The 13,457-nt window shown below is 37.7% G+C and overlaps 1 long non-coding RNA gene across 1 annotated transcript in view; it reads left to right on the forward strand.

The window, feature by feature from the left end:
- LOC104912845 overlaps positions 1–11,758 on the forward strand; it is a 23,493-nt gene extending 11,735 nt beyond the window's left edge. Inside the window, exon 4 of the long non-coding RNA XR_794925.2 lies at positions 10,906–11,758. This is a non-coding gene — a long non-coding RNA (uncharacterized LOC104912845). The remainder of the gene's footprint in view (positions 1–10,905) is intronic.
- The last annotated feature ends 1,699 nt before the right edge of the window (positions 11,759–13,457 follow it).

Consider the following 13,457-nt stretch of genomic DNA (forward strand, 5'->3'; position numbering starts at 1 on the left):
AAAAAAAATAGCCACAGATTTTATTACCTTGATTACAAGCTCTATAACAAAGCACTGACCGCTGTTCAGAAGTGTCCCAGCAGTGGCCTGTACTGTGAGCCTGCACTGTCTTAACTCTCTGAAATTTAGCCTCAGTGTTCAGCATCCTAACAGGGAAACTCTGGAGTCACACTTCCATGTTTCTCTTCTAACCATTCTTGTTATTCTAAAATAAATGCCAGTTGCAGCAGTGGTTTAGTTAGCAAAGCAAATAATGTCTTTGCAAGTGAGTGAGAAACTTTTTTTCCTTTATGCCTGATGACACAACAACATTAATAAATATAGAATTGGTTTGGTAGTGCTTGCATAATAGAGCTTTCCAGCAATGTTGCTTTTCTTTCAATGCACAGCATGATGTGATCTGTCTGAAATAAATTCTAGTAAATATTTGCACTTCTCACGAGAACTGCCATTTGTTGTTACTGCAAACAAGGCAGGTAAAGGTGCACCAAGAGGGGCCTTCATGGGATCAGTGTACTGGGGAAGCTCATGCTGCAATTGCTTCTCTGTGAATAAACTGAATTATTCAGCCCTGTTTCTAGCACATTTCTAGTACAAATTCCCTTTGGCAAAAGGCAATAGTAGAATAAAAAATTAACTAAATCAATTTGGGAAAGGAACATGGGTAAACATTAAGAGGTTTTTGTTTGTTTGTTTTTTAATTACGTTTTGGGATGTATGATAATTATCTTTGAGTAAATCCAGTGTAGCTCACAATAATGGCAAGATCTTCAATGTAAACAACTACCAGATGGATAAGGGTAGTCCTAGAATAGCTAGGCAAAATGACTGTTCACACTCATATCCAAAATACAAAAAAAAAAAAGTAAGCATTTTCATGGAGTATCTGCCTGGAAGTCTTTTGGATGATCAATCTAGTTTGAATGATTTTAAGTTTTGCTGAGTACTGTTATACTGCAGTGTTGGGCCCCCTCCAACACCTGCTCTGACCAGCATTGGCTTTTTTTCATCCTTTTCCTGCCTCCCTGTTTGTATTTTTCTACAGAAAGAACTGACACTCTAGATCCACAGATTAAGTTTTGCAATCGAACACATTCTCAGGTATCACAAGACATGGTTGAAAGATTAAGTTCCTTTGCATAGAAACTGAATTCTACATCTTGGATGCTTCCTCTGAAGCCCTACATGAACATAGCTGCTTGTGGTTTCACTCCCTTTGCTTGGTTTATTTTGGTTTACAGTCACGATGGAAAAAAAAAGAAATGAAAATAAAAATGAAACAAACACTAATTGCAGCCAATTGGTTTCTGCATCTTTTTCTGAGAGACAACATTGAGGTTTGGTTTTATTGTGTCGATCTGAAGCATAAAGCTGGTTCAAGGAAACAGTTGGCAATTAGCATTCTGCTAACAGCTAGGCAATTGCATTAAAGTAACACTGGAAGACTGAGAAACCAAGACAAGAAATGAAATTCAAATGTAAGAACTGTGCAACATTTAGGGAGGAAAAAAAAAAAAGAGGAGAGCTTGCTGCTTATTCTTGGAGTTCTGAATATGTGTTGTTGAAATGCACGTCATGAGGAAGCGTTTTGGATATGAACTAGGCTGTTTTGAAATGCCTATCTTGCTAAAGTTTATAGGAATAACAGGGAAACATGATAGCTGAAGTTTCAATGAATTGTCCCATTTGGCAATCATTCCCAGCAGAAAACAACACCCTGGAAATTTTGCGTGGTACAATGTACTGCACTTTTTCCATAGCTTGACTTCAGCTATGTAAAATCTACCTAAGTAGATTGGTAGGTGGTTTAAAAACGTCAGTTATTGGCTTTATAGAGTCAAGGGTATTGGGGTGGAGGCAGTCAGGCTTGGATATTTAGCTGCCGTTCTGTTTTCATCTAACCCCAGACTGTTTTGTCCTAGAAATGCAAATTCCCAGCATCATCTCACTTAACTGAGTTGTTAAATTTAGGAACGTTAAGTGTCCTGGATTCTCAATATAGTCGATGAGATACGTGTATCTGCAAAGGTAATTTGACCCTTGCAATAGATGGATCTGCTCCCAAGGGTGGCTTTGCTTTGCTCGTATGGTTGTGAGAAGTAGTGATGGCTAAACTCACAATTTGGGTGTCTGACTTACACAGCTGTACGTGTGAGAACTGTGCCCAAACAAGTCTTACTCAGCATTTCTTCTTTAGGCAAAATGCCTTGTGGTATCAGATGTACAAAAACTTGACTTAAAAGGCCTGAAAAGTGTGCAGTTACTGTTTATGGAGCTGAAACTCTGGGTTTAGCTGCTAAATAAGGAGAGAGACAGGATAAAGGAAAGCAACAATAAGTGTTATGCAGTGGATAAACGTGGGAAATAAATGAAATATTGGATATAGGGAAACGTGCCACTAAGTCCTCCAATTCTGTAGGGAGATGGAGCAAGATACTTTTTGTCTGGTATCAGAAGCCAAAAGAAATTGGGGAGACAGAAAGATGTGCTGCCATCACATGAAGGGATGATGGAAAGCACAGAGCTGTGCTGAGGGCAGAATGTGTGAAGATCAGAGAAATACTGTGTCAGCTGAATAGGGGCACATTGTAAAATACATTAGAATGTGCTTGATGTTCTTGGTGTTCTCTTCAGAATAAAATAAATGGTGCGGCCCCATTTTGAATATTTTGTGCAATTCCAGCTGTCCCATCTCAAGAACGAGGGGATGAAAGCTGTTGATGTGCAAAAGAAGGTGGCGATCGGAGTGTTAGGATGGCTTCAGTGTGAGAGATTCAGTAAGCCAGGTCTTTCCAGTTTTGACAAAAGGTGATTAATGAGAGAAAGCAGGGTATATTGGAGTCATGTGAACTCAGGAGTGACGTTTAGAAAGTGAAAATATAGTGATTATTTATTATTTCTCACTAGACAAAAAAACAAGTGAAGTGACCAGGCAGCACTTAATTAAATTATGGAAGCCATTGCTACAGGATGTTGCAGATACCAAAATATAAATGGTTTCTTAAAGTGATTAGATAAACTCAGGGAAGAATAGTTCATAAAGACCCATTAAAGACTCTGATTTGGGGCCAGCCTGCAGTTCAGAGGAAGTATCTAAACTGCAGGTCTGCTTAGAGTTTGCAGGGCATACCATATGCTTGCTTCTGTTCATGTCCTTCCCTTAAGTATCCATTCTGGCTGTTATCAGAGACAAGATACCAGGATAAATGCATCTTTGGTGCAACCCACAGTATGGTTTGCTTCTTGCTGAATCACCCAGTGAAGGTCTGCATTAAGTATCTGCACAGCAGCCTCGATGCAATTTAGCTCTAAGAATTCTAATTTCTACGTTTGATATTATTCTTTCACTTATAATGTTATTACTTAATCTCTTGCATAAAAAACAGTCTACTAGACTGAATCTGATGGTACAATTTTGTGTCTTATTTCCCAGCGCGTTCTCCTGAATAGTGTTCTACATATCATCTTATGTTGCTACTGGCTCATATTATATGTATATTATTCTGGTCTATGCAAATAATTTTTCTGCATTTCTTTTTCTGTAGCTGTTTAATAAGAACACTGACCCTAGGTCAATTACCTTTAATTATCTAGAAGGTTTCTTTTAAATGTTAGTATAACCTTGGAAAATTATTAACTAATATGTAGACCCTTGTGTATAGTTCTCATTGAAAGCTGTTCTGCTAGCAATTAATGTAATGGAATTGCCACTATCTTTTTGGAGTTATTAGTCACATCACTCAAAATAGTTTTTGCTTCAGCCCCCATTGCTCTGACTTCTTTAGAACAGCAATATTTGTAGTCTCCTGCTGAAGTAGTGCTGAGAGAGCCAGAACCAAGCAGTAAACACAGTGGGATGCTGTAAGCATTCTGTAGTTTCTCTAGGGCTTACCCTACAAAGAATTTCATACTTGTGTGACAGTTGCTAGCAGGCCAAGAAGCTTTTGTTTAACCTTCAGCATTCAAACTGATCTTTAACTTAAAGTTTGGATGGCATTTACTCTGAATGTAATTTGTTGGGGAATATCTGCCCTTCCTTATGTGTGTTTAATACGTATGGGTTGGTAATCCTACTGGTGCAAATTAAGAGTTCTGTAAACAAAACTTTATTTCTAGCAGACGTTGTGAATTCTTCTGGAGAATTGCTCACACAAACCTGGGCTCATATAGATTTATTTACTGGTGCATTTAATGGGTTGTTTACAAGCAACCTAGAAAAATATGCAAAATTTGACATTCCTGTTGAGGTGGAAGGGGATTTCAATGTTTTAAAAACATAAGTAATAAAAGTCAAAATATTTTACTTTTTTCAAAGTAACAATTAGCTCTTCTGACTCTGTCAGACTTCCCATTGATGCCAGCTATGTATCCCTGGGGTCTGGAAAACATGAGAATCCTTGAGGAATCAATGTAATAGTCTATTGTTACTTGGCATGTGTGAATCTTATATCAACAGGAAGCTCAGAGCACCCAGACTCCTGGTGCTTGACCTGAGACCTATAGGATCTAAAAGGGAAGTGCTGTTTGCAGAATAGAGCAATCCTAGAGTTTGGGGCCATGGAACTCCAAGCTTTTACAGCATTATAGAGAGGTATCCTGGCTGGAAACCAGGCACTCTTCTATCAGTGTCTGTTTTGTTTTGTTTTTGTTTTATTTTTTAAAAGATAACAAAGTTGATTACTAAGACTAACTAGCCATTTCACAAATGACTTCAGGCACCACCTGTCCTATTTTTCTCTCATTTCTTTCATTTTGTTAACATGGAGAAAAGCACTTGTACAGGCTTGCTGTGCAGGAACAGGATTTTGTTTTCTATGAAAACTGATTTATTTTTTTAATTCTTTATTTAAGCTGTAACTATTTTATCCATTTTGGTTTCGGGTGTGTGTTCACTCCCCAACTTCTGCCACCTCTGGAAGGGTCACACCTAGAGATTATTTAACACTCACATTTAGCATTCACTTTTGAAAATCTTGAAAAGCTGCCCAAAGCAAGCACTTCTTGTACAGTCTTTTCTGAATGTGTAAGGAAACCTTGCAGACTCTTTAAAGCTGCAAAATGTCGGAAAAATCAGGGACTCACGTAGTGTTTTTCTACTGCTGCAAATATGGTGATACATGAAAAGCTGTGAAGGGGAAAAAAATCTTCATTTGTCCCATTCTGGGTGCTGTGAAAAAAAAAAAAAAAACAACAAGAAAAGAGCAACTGCTGCCCAGAGGAGGGAAAGGGGCTACAGCTCAGAGGCAGTTTTCAGGGGGTAGAGAACTTGAGGTTTGATCAAATGCCAAACTTATTGCAAGTTGGCTTGTGTAAATAGAGAGCATCTAAGACCTCCTGGTGTGTCATTAGAAGGGAAATATCAGCCATGTCTTACAGATGGGAAAACTGAAGAATGGAAAACTCAAGCAAATTTCCTACTATGTAAAAACAGACAGAGCTGAAAGAAGAACTGAAGTTTCTTGAATCTCTTTTTTTTTTTTTTCCTGTTGGACTGTGCTGTGTCAGTTACAGAGGTGAGAACTCTTAAAAAAAAGAAGAAAAGCAACAACAAAAAACCAACCCGGGGTGCTCTTCCGCTCTGACCTGGTTGCACTGGTTACATGCTATTCCTCTAAGAGAACTACTTCAAGCTTCACAAGAAAAAAAAAAAAAAAAAGTGCTTTTAAAAGCCATTTTGAAATCCACAAACTAGCAGCAGCAAGCAAATCTTTCTCACTTTCCAGCTTGATAATAAGCCTCACCAGTTGACAGTTTATTTTCTTTCCAACAATCAATTCTTGACTGAAAGAGCACTTGATTTCTGAGTAGGCAATAACAAGCGTAGGCATGGAGTTGTTGCCACTTGTGCTTTCATTTCAACAGAAAAGTTGAAAACCAGATTTGCTGAAAATGAATTGAAATGTTTTCCTTACCCTCTTCTCCATGTATATCTATTTTCTGTTCAGTTTTCTTAAATGGCATTCACAGAAGTTGACAGAGATCCTCACTTAATTTTTTTTTTGTCTTTCACTTTTTCATTTTAGGCTTATATAACAAGGGAAAAGACTTACCTTTCCAGTTTTTAAAATGAGGTGAATGATTTGATTTTCTATCCAGTTACAGAGGTGGTGAACAGAAGAAATGAATATGAAATAGAAGCGTTACATCTAATAACCTGAGTATATGTGTAGAAGACTTAAATGGAGGTCATTAGGCAACATACACTTCAAAAATTTGTTTAAATTGGGAACTTTGCTTGAGTTTATATTGTCTAGATGGGAGATAATACATTAATTAGGACTTTGATTGATGTATCTGCTTTGAAGGCAGATGACTTCTGAGGAGCACTTTCCCATTCATTTTCCATGAAGTGTTTCCCCAGTCCCAGTGCTAAGCTCCAAGAAAGACCAGATCATAGGTATGCTTGCAGAGCTGGAGCTTTGGGGGGATAGGATTTGCTAGTTTTGTGCACAGCCTGGAGCTCTGAAGCATTGGCCTTGATTTGGTTCCCTAAAAGTTACTATACAGAAGTGCAATAAGTTCATTAAGGTGCAGGATTACTGAATTGCTACTAATTCCCATTCATTGCACCATACAAGTGATTATGAAGAAAATTAACTCCATCCCGGCCAAAATCACTATACAGTATCATATCTAGGGAGACATCTGCTGCATTCCCATTCCTTAGAATAAGATAGAACCACTAGCTTCTACCTCACAAAGATTCCTTTCTTAAGACTACCTATCATCTTTCATAGCTTAGTTAAAGGAAATTTTTTCTCTATATAAATCACCATGGCTCCATTAATTCCTTAATAAGGTTCCCTTGCATCAGGTATTGTTACCCCCCATAATTTCAACATTGCTTGAGTAGAGAGAACATTTTAAATCCCGTCATTAGAGTAAAGCTCTTTTTTCTTTGTTATCCTTCATAACAGGTGGTAATATAAGAAAGTGATCTACCATCCCCCCAGATTCTTTGAATTCTGCTTCTAAAGCCATTCTTTGAATCATATTTCTAACACCTCTTGGGTTTTGTGGAAAAAAAAAAAAAAATCATTCTCTTTAGCATTACACAGACGTTGACTGGGAAATCTCTTTATCAGTGGTTTAAATCAAAAGTAATTTTTTTCCTACAGAATCCATTTTAGTCTCCTGTACTGCTGGTTCTCAGTATGAAAGAATCTATTTAACTGCTGGTTTTTTTGGATGGCTTTTAATGTTGTTTTTAGATTTATACATGGGGTATTTTGCCAATGAGCCTCTTCATCTTTACCACTAGAATGATTTTTAATGGACATCCAGTAGTTTCATATTAAGTAGTTTCTTTCAGCTTTATTCTCCCTAGGGAGGAATGCACCAAATAGCTGGAAATGTCAGAAGCTGCATTAGCCGAAGCAGTTTAGCTGCTGCCACCTCCTAGATAAATCTTGCCCTTTTTCATTTCTGTGTTTCTTACTGTTTCCCTCAAAGTAAGAGAGCCAAGGAAACTTCCCGTCTGGCATAATACAGATTAGGAACTAAATTAGTAGCTATTATAGATGGGCATTTTTCTATTGATTTCAGAGTGAAATCCATTAAAACTGGCAGAAGAGCTGGCTCCATATCGGCAATCAACAAAGCCAAACAGAAATATGAAGCAGAGAAAAAAGGAGAAAATGTGTGCAGCTGCGTGGCATTGAGTCCAGCTCAGAACCTGCCTGCCCACCAGGTGATATAGACACAGTGTGGCACTGCTGCTCCTCTTGCCATTGCTCAACACACACGATACTTAACATGAAAGCAAATTAGCCAGGCTACTTGTCTTTCCATTAGAGCACCTGAGCATGAGTCTAGTTGGAGACTGGAAATGAATTAGGTGCACCTTAGGCATCATATTGCCTGTCTGTACTGCTCTTATAACCTGATGAAATTGGCATTGCAATGGCTGGTGACATGGTCACAGAATCACAGAAAGCCAGGGATTGGAAGGGACCTCGAAAGACCATCTAGTCCAATTCTCCTGCTGAAGCAGGTCACATATTTTGTGTCTGAAAACATGTAGAGCTTAGTCTTCTCCCTGGAGTAAGCATTGGTGATATCAGTCCTCTCATTCATCTTCATTCATTAAAATGTTGCAATACAATTATTTGTTCTTCAGGCAACAAAACACCCCTGCCAGCATATTTTGCTAGTTAGTTGACCTATCAATGAAAATCCACAGCCTTAAATAGTCTTGCTTTTTTCATGTAAAATGATCGATAATTCAGAATTCTGCTGTGTAAGCCATCAAGTCATCACAGGTTGTGTCTTAGAGTATAGCTCTGGATCTGTCCTTCATCCAAGTTCCTCAAATAAATGAGATCATAAAATGGCTTGGATTGAGAGGGAGCCCAAGGATCATCAGGTTCCAACCCCTTGCTTTAGACTGGTAGAATTACATTAAACGTATATAGCTGCTTGATTAGGATTGTGATCTTGTGTTAAAAGCTCTTGATACTTAATACTGGAGTCAGCATAGTCCACAGCCATGCGATTATTTGCAGGGCAGGTTTTTGGGGAAGCAATTGTATGTCTTGAGTCATCAGCATGGGTTAGACCCCAGACATATCATTTAGTGTAATGGGTTATCAAACTTTATGGTTATTTTTGGAGCGTGTGTTTTTAATGCTTCCTGGTAAATAGTGTAATTTGAAACTTTATTTTTGAACTACTAGAACACAGTGACCATCGAATTGCCTGGACACATGTTGTTAATGAGAACTCTCTAAGACTTAACCAAAAACTATCGCAACTGTTTTTTAGTACTCAGGAGTTAGTCTGACCAGTTCATTCCAGTTAGGAGAATGCAGTGTTGGAGATAAATTTCTTTTATGTAATCCTGTTTACTTATAGAGATGTTCCGAGCACCTTTCCTTTGAGCATAGGAAGATCAAACGACAGGAGATTGTTTTCAGCTGGTACTCAGACCCGACAGCACTGTCTGGTCTTCTCTCAGTGCCGCATCCCACATTTGCCCAGTGTGCATCTGGATTTTCTTTCTAAAAATCTGCTCGTCTGTGGTGTTTCTTGCTGTTCTCTTTGTCACACCCACACACCAGTCAAACAAATCTTCTTTTGCATGATTCAAATTCCTCACTGGTCTTTCATATTTCTGCTTCAGCCTGTGACAAGATGTGTGTTAGAATCAAGGGCGTTTATTTTTTTTATTTTTTATTTTTTTCTGTTGTTGGTTGGTTGGTTTTGTTTTAAATAAAGAATGTAACTATTGTGTTTTAAAGGAAGTGTGTTACTTACAGTAGTCTGTTCTGCACTGGTATTCCTTTTCTCAACCAGTGATAATTGTTTGCTAGTACGTGGACAAACACGAAGAAAATATCTCCTGCACAGGAAATGTTCTAGAAGTGGGACTCTGCCCATGGTTGAGTTCTTTGAGAGTACAGGGAAGACTGTAATGGGAATTGCTTGTTTGGCAGTTGTTGAGTTTGTCTGTATTCGTCGTTTGAGACTGTGTGGGTGATTTTTAACTGAGAGAAAACACTGCTGTTCATCCCAATGACTGTCAAAAGGAGAAGAGGAGGCTGTGACTCTAGGTTGAGTATTCCTCAGGTTCAGGCTACTTGTGAAGAATTTGTCAATCTGCTCCATGGAGAGCAGAGCAGCTCTGTTGATTTTACCCATGGCCAAGCTGTGAGAAAGGTGCATGCAGCACAGAGTAAAAGCATAAAACTGCAGCTACTTGTCAATGCACGGAGAGCACCAGGAATATGTATATTTTTTTTCTCAAGCATTCACTGCAGAGGCAAATTTTTAAACAATCTCTTTTCAGTACTCAAGCTACCAAATAAATGACCCAAAATTTTTAAAAGGGAGCTGATAATACTAATATATTGTGTCTAGAAACCAAATAGTTCAGGTTGTTCTTTCATTATTTACAACTCTCAAGTGTATTTTAATATAATTCGTCCAAGCAGCACAGTGCTCTTTTATCATGTTCCTTCCCCAGACCATCTTTCCTCCTTATCTAAATGTCCTCAAAGCCTTTCATCTCCCTGGGAAGCTGTCAGATGGTTATGGAAATCCAGCAGGCAGGACAAGTCTCAGTGGTGCTCATGGCTCTGAAGGAGGATCCCATCTTGCTCAAAGCAGCCCTTGGGCGAACTAAAAGACCACCCATTTGCAGAGCCAGAACTGAAGTTTTAAATTGTTTGTTTTTGGCTTTTTTTGTTTTCCTAGACACTCTTAAGCAGAAACAGACAAGGCACAGGGCTGAATGTTCTGATTCCATGCATATATACTTATGGATAACTTTCGGAGTATCAGATTTTCAATAACCTAAAGCTATTAGGAATGGTTCATGAACATTCAGGCATGCATACATAATTTATGCTAACTGAATCCATTTATGTGCACTCTTGTAAAACAGAAACAGGTTGCAACTTATTAGTGGAATAAATGGAATTGCTTTTTTATAGCATGTTTTACACGTTCTCCCTAATTTAAAGCTAGATCATTGAAATATAAAATTGGCTGATAATTACAATAAATATTCCTAGAATATTTCTACTTTCCAGCTCATACATAATCTGTTTCTTTTTTAAAAAAATATTTGATTTTGTATTCTTCAATATATACTACAAGAAGGTTCAGATCTGCACTTGTGGATAAATAACGTTTAAATAAAGGATTAAGGTAAAACGTGAAGTTTTACCTCAGTTAAGTTATTTTTTCTGGAGGTTCAATGAAAGGATTGAATCCACTTCAAAATGGCTTTTGCTCTTAGCTAAATTCTCCCTATGTTATTAGACAGTTTTACCAATATTATGTTACTGAAGTCTGGAGGGGAAAAAAAAACATGAAAACAAAACTCAATTTTCTGATGTTGTACTTAGTAAGAAGGTAAAAACAAGTGGTTTTTCCTGTGTGAAAATATCCCTTATTTTACAGTCTAAACCTTCAAGTTGAAGAACTCCCAGTCATGCTTCTCGGTGCACATGAAACAACGCGTCAGGTCATGCACAGCATGTCATCAGACTCATGAGGCTGATTGGCTTTGGGAAACACAGCACAGCTGCAGCTCTACTAAGGAACATACAAAGGCTTTCTGAATATTGTTTCTTCAAAGTGTTTAAAAATAAAATCTTTGTGTGGCTGTGTTTCTGAGCTTATACTGCAGTCAAAGTAATGATTGCTATACTCAAGAACTAATGCGGATCCCAGGGCTTGAATTTTTTGCAGACTATAAGCAGATTCACAGTTAAACCATTATTATGGCTGTTACAGGAAAAGGTATGCCATGGAACTGAGCATTCACAGAAGACATGGTTGGTCTCTGAGTCTTATTTGGCCATGGTTTATGATTTTACCCACTTCAATGTTTGTTTTCGTTATTTAATTAAAAAAATAAAATCTTTATTAGCCATTTCTCATTTAATTCTGATCAGATGGATTCAGATCATAATGGTTTCTTTATTCTTAACTCAAGGAATAAATAAGGTAGGACGTGTTCATTATTTATTCTTCATGACTGTTTACTTCTGTGTTTAAAAAACACATGGAGAGATGTAATTGCAAAACCACAGCTTTTGCACAGGGAGAGCTAAATTTAGAGCAATTGGAATGACTTCTAATGATGTATTCTTTTATGGCCTTTCCTCAAAGAGAAACTGTGTCTTAAATTTTTAAATAATGATATAGGATGTTCTGTTCCTACAGTATTCAAATAATCACTTTTAAAGGATCAGATGCATAAAGTTTCTTTTATCTTTATGTCCTTATTTTAAACAAGTTGAAATGCTAGTTGGGGAAAAAAAAGAGAATTTTGTGGATTTTTTGAGACTGTCACATGGCACTTTGCCTTTTCCTTTTGTCGAGTTTCATTTTCAGTTCTTCCCTCTTCACTGTTTTTGAAAATAGAAATTGTAACTAACATTTCCTCCCTTCTTTAGCCCAGCTTGATCAAAGTCAACACCCAGAGCTCCATACAGCACAGCTTTCCTGTTTAGAAATTCTCCAAAACGTCTTGGTGTTGATTTTGTCTGGCAGAAATTGTTTTAGTAATGCTTTCTCATGTTGTATCAATGAAGGCAGCTGCCAGAGCTGCTACCAAGGTATCATAGGCAGGGGAAGAACATTTATGGAAGCGCTGGACTTTGAAGGTTGATTCTGGTAAGTAGTAACCGTCACAATAATTATTTGTTTTTCTTTGTCAAATTGGTTAACAACTTGGGATTACACGACCGTGAGTTTAATGTCTAGGTCAGACTACTCAGAATGGTTAGAACTTTAAATCACTTGCATAAATCCTTTTGGTGTATATCATGAAAGCATAGCCTGTAGCTGTCAAATTACATATGCACTGTGAGTGTAGTCTGTTTAAGTTCAGGACATAGCATCATGTATTCCAATTCAATTTATTTTTATATCTCATCTTTCACACAGAGGGTCTGAAAATGCTCAATAGTGAGAGACAGAATAATGAGATAATGCTTTACAGAACTGTGCAAAGTGACTTGCATGTAGATAGCAAGCAAGGCAGAGGTTGGGTTTGAGTGAGAGAAGACAGAGCTGTGAATTAAAAGCAGTAGTAGTATAAATACACGGCAATTCTGATCTGAAGGGCATATGGAAAAGTTTTGTATTAATGTTAGCTTGTATTCAGCAGTAGAAGAATAAAGCTTTCTATATATACTGTGGTGCTACTTTGTTCTAAATAATATTTTGAATTACAAGAATTTGTATTATCAGGATTGAACAGCATGCTTTCTAAATTTGTTACAAGAGGAATAATATGAGGATGGAAGGGTAAATACAGTATGATAGCCTCTGCCCAATGACAAACGGAGAGTTCCTGCTGAGGAAGTTTGAAGGGAGAGCATGATTACACTGTATGAATGAAGAAAACAATGAGAAAGGATGCTTTTAAGGTTCGTTTTAGACAAAATTAATCCTGGTCTGAACAATAGTCATAATGACAACATGGAAATATACACTGGCACAGGTTGTGTAGATAAGCAGATGCCTCATTCCTGGAGGTGCTCAAGGCCAGGTTGGATGTGGCCCTGGGCAGCCTGAACTGGTGGGTGACAACCAGCCCATGGCAGGGGGTTTGGGACTGGATGATCCCTTCCAAGCTAAGTCATTCTATGATTCTTAGAAATAATCATAAGCCTTCTGGCAGGGAAGTGAGGAGAAAAATCAGTATATGAGTGTGGTAAGATGACTAGTATTCTGGAGACAGTGTTTACTCTCAGATTGTTTCATTTTCATCCAGGACATGGTACTTTCTACATTTCTTTCAATGTGCAGCATCTAGCACTGCAAAAATAAAGCAAGAGCTTCCTGTCATGGGATTTAATGGATTTTTATAAGGTCTGAGCCTGATGAACAGTAGTCAAGAAGTAGAACTGAGTTCTTAATATGAAGGTGGTAGCAGCAGAATCTGGAAGAATATTCTACCTTTGAAATACTCTAAGAAAAGTCAATATACTTTAGCATCA

The sequence above is a fragment of the Meleagris gallopavo genome, chromosome 12, assembly GCF_000146605.3.
Source record: "Meleagris gallopavo isolate NT-WF06-2002-E0010 breed Aviagen turkey brand Nicholas breeding stock chromosome 12, Turkey_5.1, whole genome shotgun sequence".
Lineage (NCBI taxonomy): Eukaryota > Metazoa > Chordata > Aves > Galliformes > Phasianidae > Meleagris > Meleagris gallopavo.